Raw genomic sequence first — 15676 nt, forward strand, 5'->3', positions numbered from 1 at the left:
AGATGGACCACTCTTTTACTTTTAACTGTGCTGTACCAGTAGCATCTTTGTGAACATTTTGTCTAGACTTTGGTAGAGTTAGTTACAACAGTTTGGCCAGAAGGTAACAGATATATGGACTTCTCTGGCCATGTCATCACTTTGAAGGATAGGCAGAAGCTTCTTGCCAGCTGAAATTAGAAGTTGACACTTTTGGTGACTGCCACTGCTTGAGTGCCTAGGAAGACAACTGATTCCAGCACGACACCTAAGGTTTCAAACTGTTAGCTACTGGAGGGCAGATGCCATCGTCTGAGGGGAAGATGGTGGAGTTCTCCAGTTCCTCAAGTATTTCCCTCTTCTAAGTAGTGTCAGATCAGACATTGTGGGGTTCAGTTTGAATCAACTGATCATCCAAGTTCCTTTTGCCAGGAGGCCTCACTTTCTGCATCACATGTGGAAAATATTGCCACCAGGTTGCTGACCTCCAGCCCATGTAAGTTTGTGATGTTCCCCTAATAATTGTACATGGATGTTAAACAAGAGCAATATTCCTTGTGGGAATGTGGATGTTAGATCTTTAGGGGTGAAGAAATACTTGTCCACCTTGGTCCTTTGGTGCATGTTAGAAAGGAATGTAGCTTGCAAGATCCTTAAAAGGACAGGAGTAATATTTGCAAGGAAATTCTATCGGCCTTGGGGAATTTGCAGAGGAGCACACCATCCATGAAGCTGGCCATTGTGTACTATACTCCAGGCCCTGCTCACACTTCATAGCATGGTTCCCTTGGAATCTATGTTGTCTTTGTCTCGGCCTCTCCTGGTTCATGGTTTCTTTTACCTCTTCCAGTAATCCTATTTTTTAAAAATTTTCCTTAACTTTTAAATGCTGTGTTTGAGATTTAGTTTTCTTTTTTATCTTTGAACCTCAAAACTTTCCAGCCTCAATACTCATTACATTTACCCTCGTCTTTTCTCAATTCAGTGTATTTTCCTAATTATACTTATTGCAGTTTTAAAATGAAGTGCCAGATTTTCAGCTGGTACAAACTAGCATAGTACCATTGAAATAAATGGAGCTATACATATTTATACCAGCTGAGAATCTGGCACTGAATGTATAGCATTCATAAAAGTTGCTAGACTCAGACCTGTGCAAACATAAGTCATCCAATTATTCATCAAACCTGTACATGGCAATAACAGCTTCTCCTCATAACTTCACAAGTACAACTCAACTCTGAGGTGAAGGGGACACCTTTCGAGGAAGAGAATAGTTTAGTCCACATGTATAGTCAAATCTTGGCATCTGAATGGACACTGCCAACAAGAGTTGTAATTGCAACATTTCTATAACAGATAACAGTTCAACTGGAAATGTATTGAGACCATCAGACCATCAAATAACTATCGCAGATACAATGACTTTTGATCAGTAGCAACGTAAGTATGGTATTTGATCCAGATTTGAACCAGAGAGTTGAATATGACAGATTGTAAATTATATCATAATACAAATCCTCTAAACCAACTGGTTCTCCAGGATTCCTGTTTTGAATTTAATTTTTTCATAATCCTCTTTTTTTCCCCCTGTGCTGGATTTCTCCTGCATATTTTACCTTATACTTTTATTTTGTTTTTTACTCACACAAGTTTCTTGATGTTAATCTTCTTAGGCCTGGTCTACACTACGATTTTAGGTCGAATTTACCAGCAATTTAAACCTGGACCCGTCCACATGATGAAGCCCTTTTTTTCGACTTAAAGGGCTCTGTAGTGTGGCTTTGCCGTGGTTCATCCCTCAGCGGGGCTGTGGGGTATCCCACCACCTCACTCTAGTTCGCCAACCGTCAACTCTGCGGTCGGGGGGAATAACGAACACTCGGTTAGGGGCTCAGGCCCTTGGAGCGGGGGCTGAGTCAATAGTCAAATGGCGGCCCAGGCCCTAGGGCAGGGCAGGGCAGCCAGCAAACAGTCAGAGACTCAGGCCTTTAAGCGGGAACTGAGTCAGGAGTCCAAATAGCAGCCCAGGCTCTGGATCAGGGCGGGGCAGCAAACAAATAGTCAGAGACTCAGGCCCTTAGGTCAGGGCGGGGCAGCAAACAAACAGTCAGAGACTCAGGCCTTTCAGCAGGGACTGAGTCAATAGTTCCAATATCAGGAGGTCCTAGCCTCTCCAGGCCAGGGAAAGGGGGGAGTCTGCCACCCAAGGAGTGTGTGGCAGGGGGGATGCAGGCCCTCCCACTCCACTGTGTCCCAGCCCAGGACCCTAGCAGTGGCAAAGACTCGCTGCTGTCAGTGGGGATCCTGGCTGCAACACACTGACATAGGCTCTGGCAGTGCTGCAGCCAGACTGGGGTCGGCTGCCCCCAGGCTACTTCCACACTCCCCCTCGTAGGGTACCTGAGGTGTGGTAGCATCAGCGGCGGTCTCGAACACCATCGGTTCCTCTGGGTAAGTAGCGGATGGTAGGCTCAGCTGCTCCTCGGGGTAGCTGGCGAGAGGCAGGCTTGGCTCCTCCTCGGGGTAGCTGGAGCGGGGTAGGCTCGGCCAGTCCTCAGGGTAGCTGGAGCGGGGTAGGTTCAGCCAGTCCTCCTCGGGGTAGGCTCGGCCAGCCCGGTGCGACCTCAGGCCAGCTGCGGCCTTCTGCTGTCTCCCCTGAGGGAGCTCGGCCGCAGACATCTGGTCTCTGCAGCGGCTGGTTCTCAACTGAGCTCTGCAGGTGAGCTTTTATACTTCCGGGTCTGCGCTGTCACCTCTGAGGGGCAGGTGCAGGACCTAGTGGCTCCGCCCACGTTGGTGTCAGGGGAGGTCCATCCCTCAGCGGGGCTGTGGGGTATCCCACCGCCTCACTACAGGCTCTTTAAATCGATTTCTTTACTTCACCTCCGACGAGGGGATTAGAGGTGAAATCGGCCTTGCCGGATCGAATTTGGGGTAGTGTGGACACAATTTGATGGTATTGGCCTCCAGGAGCTATCCCAGAGTGCTCCATTGTGACCACTCTGGACAGCGCTCTGAACTCAGATGCACTGGCCAGGTAGACAGAAAAAGGCCTGCGAACTTTTGAATTTCATTTCCTGTTTGGCCAGCGTGGCGAGCTGATCAGCCTAGCTGTCCATGCCAAGCTCATCAGCATGATGTGCACATTGCCGGGGCACATTGCCCGGCCCGTACTTTGTGAGAAGTCTATGTCCATGTCTATGTCCTCATCACTCTCGTCACTGCACTGCCATTGCCTCCTCTCCTGGTTTTGCTTTTGCAGCTTCTGGTTCTGCGCTGAAAAAAGGCGTGAAACAATTGCCGTTGCTCTGATGGAGGGAGGGGCAACTGATGACATGGCTTACAGGGAATTAAAATCAACAAAAGGCATGGCTTTGCATCAAGGAGAAACACAAACAACTCACACAAAATGGCCCCCTCAAGGATTGAACTCAAAACCCTGGGTTTAGCAGACCATTGATTTCACAAAACAAATCGGGTCAATTTCTTGTTTTTATCCACTCCATCTATCTTTTACATCTTAGGCTGGCAGCAGACGGTGCAGTACAACTGCTAGCCATCGTCATCTCCTGGGTGTTCGGCAGAAAATGGAAATGACCTGGCTGAGTCACTCCCATGTCTGCCCAGGCGCCCCAACCGACCTCACCGAGGTCGGCTAAAAGAGCACCCAGGAGTACGACGACAATGGCTACCAATTGTAATGCACCATCTGCTGCCAAAAGGCAATGAGCTGCTGCCGTGTAGCAATGCAGTCCCACGTCTACCAGCACCCAGGAGTTGTATGGTGATGGTGAGCTGAGCAGGCTCCATGCTTGCCCTGCTATGGCATCTGCTCAGGTAACCCAGGAAAAAGGCGCAAAACCATTGTCTGCTGTTGCTTTCACAGAGGGAGGGAGGGAGAGAGGGGCCTGATGACATGTACCCAGAACCACCCGCGACACTGTTTTTGCCCCATCAGGCATTGGGATCTCAACCCAGAATTCCAATGGGCAGCGGAGACTGTGGGAACTGTGGGATAGCTACCCACAGCTACCCCCAGTGCAACGCTCCGGAAGTCGATGCTAGCCTCGGTACTGTGGACGTAGTCTGCTGACTTAATGCACTTAGAACATTTTGTGTGGGGACCCCCACAGTCGACTGTATAAAAACGATTTCTAAAATAAAGACTTCTATAAATTCGACCTAATTTCATAGTGTAGACATATCCTTAGACTTTACTTTGGTTGATTAGGTAGCAGCTCCTGAAAGCTGCACAAACTGATAATCCATTGAGTAAGCACCAAGGTAAAAAGTCCCATCCAGAGACATCAGGAGTTCCAGGCATACTAAGGGTACGTCTACACTACGGGATTATTCCGAATTTGCATAAACTTTTTTGTAAACAAATTTATAAAATCGTGTGCGCCGCCGCCATTATACTAAACAATCGTGGGTGGTGGTGTCCCCGTGGTCCCGCCGGATTTTCGAGCTGCCTGGCGCACTGTGGCTGTTCCCTATATTATATCCCCCCCCAGTTCCCCCCCTCCCCCCCCCCTTGGTTGAGATCTTGAGATCCCATGCCCTGAAATCAAAAAAATCAAAAATCGGTTCTGGGTGTGTTACTCAATCTGTCGTCAGAAAGCAACGAGCAGACAAATTCGCGCTTTTTTCCCCTGGATTCCCCTGGGATGCCCCCATGGGCAATCATGGAGCTTGTTTTTTTGCTTGTGACTTGCACCTTGTGTGTATGTGATAGATGCCAGCCACAGAGAGCAGCAGCACAGCGAGCATGAAGCATGCTTTTTGCTTTTGCATGCTTTTGCTTTTGCATGACAGCCATTGCACCATCCAAACCCTTCCATAAATTGGAACTGAGGATGATCATTTGGACTGCTGCTTTGTACCATTGCTATTTTGTGCCCATAATCAAAAGCCCCCAAAAAGCAGCAAGCTTTACTAGCCATATTGCACCTTCATTCGTTTGTATCATCCATCGCTTTTGTATGCCTGCTGCTGCCAATAAGGGCCCCTGCCAAAAAAAAAACAAAAGAAAAATCAAACTGGGAATAAACTCCTTTCTAAATCTCAGTCATATTTTCTAATCTAAAAATAGAATCAGATGAATAGGAAGAGAGAACCGAGAAGAGAACCAAGAGAGAGAGAGAGCAGAGCTGCTCTGTGTGCTGTCTCAGAGCCTGCTCCTGTAATGTATGCTGTGTACATGGTGTGTCTGTTCCCCACCCCTTGATTCTTGTCTTCCCCAGCATTGTACTTTCTTGGTGTCCCCACTTGTGTGAATAATCAATAAAGAATAATGGATGAATTGAGAAGAAGAGAAATGAGTGGAAGTGTGAGGAATGTGAAGGGCCAGCTAGCCTCCAGACAGGAGACAGGACAGGACCAGACAGGACAGGGTGAGAGCAGATCCCAGCAGACCAGGCCTTTATGAATGAAGGGTGGGGGCTGATGAGCTCAGCCCCTGTTGGGGGATGGAGGATGGTTATGAGCCTATGATGCCATCCATCATATGCACACCATACACCATCATCCACCAGAAAATTAGGGCCCAATGGCTTGATGGCGGATAGCTGAGGCTGATGGGATGGAGCTCAGGCTGATGATGAGATGATATGATGCTGATGATTTTGATGATTGATGATCTGATTGATGATGATGAGATGATGGAGATGGAGCAAGTGAGCCCATGTTGAGGGGGAGCAAGGATGCTGGGTGCAGTGCTGCATAAAATGCAAAATCTGCAGCAAGTAAAGATAGGCATTCATGTAAGAAGAGGTGGGGGTGGGTGAGGTGAGAGGGGTGGTGGGGGGGGGGGGGGTGTGGGGTGGGTGGGTTGGGATTGGGTACCCTGGAGGTAGTTTTTGACCCACCCATTTTTGCTGAGCCAATCATTTTTCATGAGGCAGGATCGCTTCAGATACCAGTCCTCCTCCATCCATTTTCATCCATTTGATTCTTTGGCTTTTTGGCTTCCTTCCTGCTAGTCCGCTCTGCTGCGAGCGCTTTAAAAAGCTGCTGTGTTTGATTTTCTATGTTCTGGCGCTGTCTGAATTTGATTTGCCTGCCCTGATTGATTTCATGCTCTGATATCGCGGATCTATCACATTTTTTGGATTGATTGCAGCGATTTTTATTTTTTGGTCCACACGCGATCCGCTTTGGACCGCAATAGCTCTTTATTTCAAAGGAAACTTCTGTTTACCTGACCACGCTTTCCTTTTTTCTGACAGTGCAGACCGGTTGGTGTGGCACTGACACTCGCAGCCGGAGACCCATGGTAGCCAATCAGCACGACTACAATCACTCAGCGCCTACACCTAACTGTTAAATAGATCCGGACCACCTAATTAAGGGTTAAGCCGATCGGCAGAGGCTTACACTAACCGTTACATTAAAAGACATAAAGGTAATTTAAAGTTAAAAAAAATTCGATATGTTTTAATTTTTTAAAAGGCTTTTAATATAAAAAAAAAGGTTTTAAACCTAAGCTTAAGAGTGGAGAAGATCATTAGTGTTGTGACTAATAGCAATTGTGGATTTTTTCTGCAACATGGTAAACCTTTGAGGACAGATGTGGTGCAACTTGGAAGATGTGTGTGTTTTAAAAAGGTAACTAAGTGTGTCTGCATCACTGGGGATCAAAATACTTTATTTTTGTGCAGTTTTGTTTTCCAGCAGCAACTGGAATTGTGTACTTCATAAGTTCCACTGTTCCAATTGCACTGGTTGCAGTAGTGGTAGTTACAGCCTTGTGTATACATTGGAAATTATTATGATTTTTGTAGCTATAGACACTGCAACTACATTGCATGAGTTAGCAAGGTGACAGATAGCAATGCATAGCAAGGAAAGCTCATACCAAAACATAAGCATTTTGAAAGATTAGAAATACTGGAAAAATGACATCACATCTAAATGGACTTCTGGACTGCAGGTGGTCAGCTATGTGGTTGCACCTGTGAACTGTCACCTCTAATAAAAATCAAATGAAACTTAGCAAATCAGGTTCCTAGAAGAAATGTTTGATAGGTCCAGAGTGAAACACATCAGAGAGGCATCACAAACAAGGCAGAGGTGGAGAATTCCACATTTAGGGTGGCAAGATAAGGTCTCAATAAAATACTCATCTTCGTCTGGTTTTCTGCAACAAAGAAAATAAAACTACCATACAGCAGACATTTCAAGATGATATTATACCCTGCTGTATAGATTTAGCTGAAGTGGTAATCTAGTCATGCGGCACTTTCAACTGAAACAGCACAAAGACAAACTTGCTCAAAATTTAGTCATAGGGCAACCTCAAACACACATTGCTTATATTTTTGTTTGATCGTGGATACTATTCTCATATTCCACTTCCTGGTATCATCCCTGGGCTGTGACTAAAGCTTACAATTTGCCCAGGTACTTTAATCCTTTAAAGTCACCATGACTAATTAGTATAAAATTCCCCAAGATTATAGGTACTAATGTAGAAATGAAGTGTTAGAGAAAAATCCTAACTTTATCCTGAAGCCTGGTCTTGCCTCAGCCTATTCCTATCTGCCTAAAGGAAGGAGAGAAATGATGCTTCAACATGAGACATCCTTCAGTCACAGGGCAAGAAGGGATTCTGACAGATATACTTGAAGACTAGTAGAGTTCATCCCAGGCCACTTTGTGTAGTTGATATGTGCTAACTGCTATGAGGCTCATAACAGTCCTTTACTGTAGACCATGCAATTCTGGGATGTAGTGTTCTGCAGCTCATCAGTCCCATTTCCTAGCATTCTAAGGAAAGATTATGTCTTGCTGCTTGAACAAGGTTAAATAGCTCACTATGTCCTTTTCTCCCTCACACACCTTGTCAGCACAGGGTAGGGTAATGGACTCCATACTTTTCATTTTCCCTGTAAAGTATCACTAGTGAAAGTGCTCTGGATTGGAAAATTATATTTCGCTAAAGTTTTTGGAGCATTGGTTGGTCTTGTGGGTTATTGAACATTTCCTATTTTGAGGATTTTTAACTTCTACTGAACTTGTGGTGTATGCTGAACGCAGAATGAGTGCATTAGCCTGTCAGTGACTGAAGTGCTAGAGTCAATGGACCAGCTAAATAAAAAGGTCAAAGAAGCAGGGTGTTGTTCAGAGAGTTGCATTTTCTACCTCTCTTGTTAGAGTTTCTTTACTTGGGGGCTGCTAATTTTTCAGGGTGGTTTCTCACCGCCAGTAAACAGTGGGCAAGCGCTGCTTAGCACTGTAGTCCAACACCATGATTGACGTACATATTTCATCTGTCACTGTCAATCATTATATGGCTTGTATGTTTTAGTCAATTTAAAGTTTTAAAAGGCAGCTATTTGGCTTTGATCATTCAAAAAAATTCTTACCATCCATAAGCTTCTAGATTTCAGTCAAACCCAGATAAAGCAAAAGACACAATTAAAAGACCAAAGTGATGAAGTGGTTTGAAGTCATTTCAGAGCTTCATAAATCAATGAGCGAGAATCCTATACCTTGACTGGGTCAAAATTGCCGGTTAATCGCTGAAAATGATTGATTTTTCAAAACTGTTTTTTAATAAGTACATTGTTATTCTTCTCAACTTTAGATGGAGGTTTATAATGGCAATGGCCACAAAGGCTCAATCCTGCAACTCTAATACAGTTCCACCACAGCAGAGGGAGCAACTTAGGCTAGCCTATGAGTGTGGGCACAGGAGCATGGGCACACTTGTACAGCCGACGCTAACCCATTCTCATGGCTATTTTTAGCAGTTGCTTGATTAAAGAGTACAGGTACTCTCTATACAAACTCCAGTTACAGCATAGATGTAGCCTTAAGCACGAGGTGCTACTCCACTCAGTCTAATATCTTTAAAAATCTGGGTCCAAGTGGCTTGTGCATGGTCACACAGATGTCTGTTGCAGACCAGAAAATTGCACCCAGGTTTTCTAAGACTGCCCACGCTGCACATGTCTTGCAACAGTGTGTAGAGTACGTGTAGCTACACACCACAGTGAAAAACAAACTGTGTCCACACTGCAGTGTATAGCTACTCACGGCTGGGAATGGGGGGAGTGAGAAGGCAACGGCGAAATGATCCAGCAGCTCCCTGCTGCTGTAGCTTTTCTGCTGCACAGAAAGACTCCTGCAGCGGAGCACTCCACTGCTAAAAATAGCAGCATAGATGGCAAAGTCACTGCTTGGGCAAGTAGAGAGTCCTGTAGGGCACATTCCCAGGTACATACTCACAAGGTTCAGGACTGTCTTTACTCACCTAAGCAGTGCCTTACCATCTACACTGCTATTTAGACCCGTGCTTGAGGGGATGGGTGGGGGGACATGTAGTGTACGTACTCCACATGCCTCCAAAAGGAGTGTGCAGTGTAGCTGTACCTTCAGGTTAGCAAACGAAGCACTGGACCATATCTCAACTGTTAGTTGAAACATGCAAAAAGGTGGTCAGTGAGAAGGTTTGGTTATGTAGAAAACAGGGGATTGGATTGAAATTTCCTTTGTTTCATATGCAACCCAAAACTGATTGGAATCCCGAAGTGAGATCCTGGCCTCATTGAAGTCAATGGGAATATTGCCACTGACTTCAGTGGAGTTGGGATTTCAGCCCAGGACTCTAAATGTGAAAGGTTAGCGCACTAAAAGACCCAAAGCAAATCCCACTTAGGCCAATGAGTGGGTCTTTTCCTGGACTTCACTGGATTTTGGAACAGGCTCTCTCTATTTGCACTCCTCACAGGCCCATAGTAAATTTTTCTTCAGATTAAATAAAACCATTATGGCAAAAAATGTATTTGATCAGGACAGCAAATTAGTTCACAATCTAGGATTAAATTTGAAGTTCCCAGTTATATTAACTGCTGGATGACAAAAGCAGAATTTTAATTGGAACAGGTCTTTTCTGGGGGATTGCACTATTTCAGTTTTCTCTTCTTTTGTTCCTGTTATTATAAGGTGTCATAGGAAAGCAAAATCTAAAATGTTGATGTAATTCTCTCAGCAAAAGCAACCTGGTTAATAGTTTCCTCTCATAAACCTTAAATAATCAATATTTAATTATACATACCATATCTTATATAAACACAAAACCTATTATACATATCTATCTTTGCTTTCATCTTCTTAGTACTATGCCCTTACCACTTCATTCCACTTCTTCCTATTCTCAGCCACCTCTGAGTTTAATTATTACACATGCTGTAATGCTTTGTGAAATTGAGCCTTCCAACAATGCCATGGACAAATGCAAACATTTCACGGAGGCTGAAATTTGCATGTGCTTTTAGCAGTAACTCCCCATCATTCTGAGATAAGCCCAGATCTCTTTAGTGTTAGGTTCCCCATAAAACCCTAATTATTATGGTTTGGGTGGGGTAATCATAAGTCTATAATTGATCATTTTGCATCAGAATCTGAGCATTTTCAAGTAGTTCTCCTGTTGATTTGTGCCCACAAAAGAGCTACTGGCATTAGAGCTCAGTTGAACAAAAGAAACACAACTCCTTTGGCATAAAAAGATGAAATGCTGTTTGAAGACTTGGCCACATTCAGCGTTACATCTTGGTCTTTTCTTTTCTACCTTAATGTATAAATGTACCTCCTCAAAGCCAGATCTCTCTTATGCAAAACTCCCTTTGATCTAAGTGAAATGCAGAAAATCTGCAAATCTCTTGACCAGGGGCAGCAGGTTTGTATAATTTTTGGTAGTGCCCAGACGGGTCCAAGTCCCACCCACACACCCCCCCTCACACACACACACCTGCCTAAGACTCTGGGAGGGAGTTTGGGTGCAGGAGGGGTGTGGGCTCTGGGAGGAAGTTTGGGTGCTGGGTGTGGGCTGGGACAGGGGGCTGGGGTGTGGGAGGGGGTTTGGGGTGCTGGGTGCGGATTCTGGGCTGGGACAGGGTGGGGTGCAGGAGGGGGTGGGAGAAGATTTGGGGTGCTGGGTGTGGGAGGGGTTTGGGTGCTGGGTGCAGGCTCTGGGAGGGGGTTTGAGTGCTGGGTGCAGGCTCTGGGCTGGACAGAGGGTTGGGTGCGGGAGGGGGCGTGAGAGGAGTTTGGGTGCTGAGTGTGGGCTCTGGGAGGGGGATTGGGTGCTGGGTGCAGGCTCTGGGCTGGGACAGAGGGTTGGAGTGTGGGAGGGGATACAAGGCTGGGCCAGAGATGAGGAGTTGTGGGTGCAGCAGGCAGGCTGCCTTGGGGCTGGGACCAGAGAGGACGACTCCCCCCAGCCCTCTCCCTGACAGCATAACACTCACCCAAACTGCCCCGGGCTGCTGCTCAAGAGGTCCAGCCAGGATAAGCCCCCAACCCCCAGAGTCGACTCAGAGTCACCTGCTGGGGGGGGTGGAGGGGGAAGGGTGCCATGTGCCTCCTTCCCTCCGCAGGCACAGCAGCCACCTCAGCCTGCTCCCGGCATTGCTCCCTTGTAGCCGGCAAGAGAGCGCAGCGTGGAGTTGCATGGGGCAGTCACCTGCTGCCCAGGGCAAACAAGGATGCTCGGGGAGGTGTGCGGGGCCGGGGGATGCTCCAGGGGAGGCGCGCGGGGGTGGCAGGCAGGGCCAGGGGAAAGACCCAGCCCTGAACATTGGTAGAGGCGGGGCCCCCGGGCCCTGAATTTGCTGGAGCCTGGGCACCACAGGCCCATACAACTTGCCACCCCTGCTCTTGACTTCTGCAATTTCCTCGTTTAGTTTCTTGTTTTTCCCTCTCTTTTGGCTCCTGAATCTTGATCCATTTTGTCATTCCCATGCTGATAAACCAATTCAATTTCTGTGCTAGTTCATCAAAGCTTTTAAGGTGTACTCTATGCCATACGGCACATCTCTAGGATGCTGTGTCAGCAGTATTTTCCAAGTCTGTAATTACCTGACTTTTGGAACTAATTGTGAAGCAGGGTTTATACATAATTTCACCATCGAAATATTCTACTTGTTTAAGGAATAATCTGAAGATACTGGGTATCAGAAACGCAGCCATCTCTAATGGCTAGATTTTGCCCATCATGTGCAAGGGGGGGAAAGGGTACAATTAGTCTTCCTTACCTAGGAACTGGGGCACAAGTACAATACTTGCAACCCAAGCATGCCTAGAAGAATGGGAAGGAACAGGGAGTAGGCAAGGTATTGGCTTGCTTTCTTCACTGCATGGGGCCCACATGAGAGCGCACACATGCTGTACCCATTCAAAGTGTGTTGCAGCAATCATGCTCTTCCTGTGCTCTAGGAGGCATTGTGCCTATCGGAGGTCCCACTGAAGCAGTGCAGTTCTGCTACTAGCATGGTCAGTGACTGAAAAGTCACCATGTGGCCCATAGTCTTACTTTTTTCAGTGTAGTTACAAAACTATACAATAATCTATATAGGGCCTATAGAACAGATTCTATCAGCTGATGGATCCCCCTAAACTGCTTCCCTTCTCACAGAAATATACTGATATTTCAGATTAATGAAGCAGAAGTAGTAACTCCTGTTTGTATAGGACTTTTGATGAGTTATCTGCTACATGGTACAGAGCTAATTTGTGCAATTTACTGGTAGAAGCAACACAGTGTCTTGCATATAATTCCCAGACCAAGCCCCTGTACTGCTCAAGATACGGTAACTTTCTGTCACAGAGCTCGGCATGGCCAGTGGGGGTCACCCCCATTTGCCCAGGGCAGAGTTGATACACCCCATCACACAGTTGTCGAGATTACCTGCTGAGTCAAGCGATCACAATCAGGAACTCTGGACCCCTGGGTGGGGCAGAGCAAACAAGAAATCTATAGCCCCTCAGCCTCCTGGCTGTGGCAAACAATAGCCATTTGGGGGCACTGACTCCTCTGCGTGAGGCAGGGCAAACAAGCAGTCTATATCAAAAATCCCCAGCAGCTACACCTAGTGGCAAGTGCGGGGCAGGGCTAGGGGAACCCGGGCCCACCCTACTCCAACAGGTTCAGACCTATGGCCCTATGAAGCTGATATTTTTTTTATAAACTCCCTATCGGCTCCTAATACATTCCCTGGGTCACTACCTACCATAAAGCCCATCTCAGGCATCTCCTTGGCTGGCAGTGGCTTGGTGTCCCCATCAGTCTCTGCAGTCAGCTGGTCTTCCGCAATGTAGTCAGGGTCCACAGCCTCAGCAGACTGGAGGGTCGATAGTTCTTCTGGAGTAGCCTGCACCACACATCCTTCATTTTCCTCAGTCAGCCCCAACGGAGCTGAGCTGCCTCCTTTCTTCTGTTCACTCCCCGTGGAGCATGCATAGCAGGGGCGAGGGGGGGGGTATGGTTATTTGGGATCACAATGAGCAGTCAGACTCTGTTTGCCCATTGCAGGGTTGATACACCGCGTCACACTCTCCCTGTTTTATACGTAGGGAAATCTTTCATTCCTAGATAATAAATACAGGAGCTTTTAGCCCCTCTGTATGGCTTCATCTCTTCAGCAACTGTTCTTACAGACATACAGTACAAATCCCTCCCTCTGCATTAATCTAGAATAGTGAATATGCAAAACAAAATGAATTGGCAACAGTGTAACTTGTCCAGATGTTGCTCTGTTTATGTCTTACGGAGGTATAATGGGGAGAGCAGGACACCCATCTCAAAAATATTCCCAACATTCTTCCCTAGAATTGAAAAGTCAGTTCACTTGGGCTTAACGTGTGCCTCTTGCATTTTTAACTTATGTGGACATTCGAGTGACTGAGTTTTGCTCGTGTAAAAGTTCACGGAATGTGAACTTTAAGCTTACACACACAGGTAAGTATTAGGGGTGTATTTTGTATGGAATTGATGCGATAATGCTTGACACAGAGAGGGAACAAGACCACCAAACCACTCTGCAAGGGACAGCTCTGGCACAGAGGCAATTACCCAAACTAGACAAAGATTGGACTGTACCAGTTACAACTATGACCATGAATAAACAATTATTTTGCCTGTATATTATGAGAGAAAAATAAATGTAATCTCTGAATCCATCCAGTGAAGCTTGCAAATTTTTTTTCTAGTGATGATGCCTAAGGCAAGGGCATGTCTGGGTTTTAAAGTGTAGGAGGAAGGATTACATGACAGAGTAAACTTTCTGGATCGCTTAATTGTTCATTTTCAAGCCTTTTAACATTTGGCTCTTTGCAAAAGGTACCGTATTTTTGCAAAGAGGGTGTCAAAAAGGAAGTGTGGTACATGGGGTTAGCTAGACTCCATTAAATTTCACTTCTCCTCTTATCTCTCTTTTAATAAATTATTTTTGTTTGAAAATAATATTACTGTCTAGTTTGCTGCAGATCTAAAAATTTATAAGGTAACTCCAAAGAAATATCTATACAAATCTTATCTAATGAAACCAAGCACATTTTGAGTTTAAAAAAAATGATTGGGGAGAGCTCAACAGAGGTAAGAACAGCTGACAGATGGAAAGCTAGCTTTGAATGGTGCAAGCAATAAAACAATTGATTGATTTACTTAATACTTACATGACAGCTTTCAGGGAATCACTCTTGAAGAAATATGTACCACAAGAAAAGAGGTATAACTCAAGATCCACTTGTGTGTAATTCTGTCTCTAATGTGTTTCTGCCTATTTATTTCCAATGAATAAATAAAAATGCTTGAGTACATAGTTGCATGTACAGACACACACACTCTGTTATAAATATATATAGTATATGCATGTGTGAACACGTATTATATTAATCATATTATATCTAGTTAATTCTACATGTATAATTTATCACAACAAATGCTATTTGCCCATTCCTCATAAAATTTGATGATGTAAAGTATGGCCCAATATATGCTCTGTGCTATCAAAAAATGAAACTCACTAAGGAAGCTACGTAGATATTTCAGTAATAATTATGTCTTCTCCCATCACTGAATGTCTTGGTTGAATGGCTTCATATAACAAGAGATAATATTATTAAACATTTCTTGCCCTGGCTGCATACATCAGGTTTGGAGCCTCATTGAAGTTCTAACTTAGCTGTGAGCGCCTCTGGGTTTGAAGAAATCAAGCTCGCCTAGATTACTGCCTGGCTGCTACTTTTGTTACAACTAGAACAAAACAGTATCTCTCTGTTTTCCTTTCAACAGTTGTTTGGAATCCTCTTTTTCCTTGTACGGAAGTTAATATTGTAATTTGTAAAATGATATTTTCTTTTTAAAAAATGCAATTCACCAATGATCAGTCACTGAATATCAATCTTTGGAAGGCTAATTACTGTATACAGAAGAAGTTAATTATTTCACACTACATAATGGGAATACAGAAAGTAAGATAGAAAGAAAATATAGGAAAACTTACATGTGCTATTTCATTCTTTTGAGGCAAAACAGTCGATGTACCAGCATGTAGGCTGCTAAATAGTAAAAAAATATAGTAACAACATGCTGAAAATGGAATGTCATATTGGAATCAATAGGCCTCTCCTCATTTGCATCATTTTTACACAGGTGTAAATCCATTAAGCTCCATCCTGAGCCCCACATCAATCCCATGATGCAAAGTGACCTATGAGCAGCCAGATCTCCCCATCTGGGCATTCCCCTTGCATGAGAGATTTTCCAGCTGGTGTAGAACTAGGATTACCAATTGTACACCAACACCTATATGTGCTAGGGGCATTCTCGGGGGTAGGGAAAGGGACAGTCAGGCGTGCTTGGTGCTCTTGCAAGCTGTAGATGGCAGACATCCCTTTTGGGTTACAGTCA

This window comes from Mauremys reevesii, linkage group 9 (genome assembly GCF_016161935.1).
Source record: "Mauremys reevesii isolate NIE-2019 linkage group 9, ASM1616193v1, whole genome shotgun sequence".
NCBI classification, from domain to species: domain Eukaryota; kingdom Metazoa; phylum Chordata; order Testudines; family Geoemydidae; genus Mauremys; species Mauremys reevesii.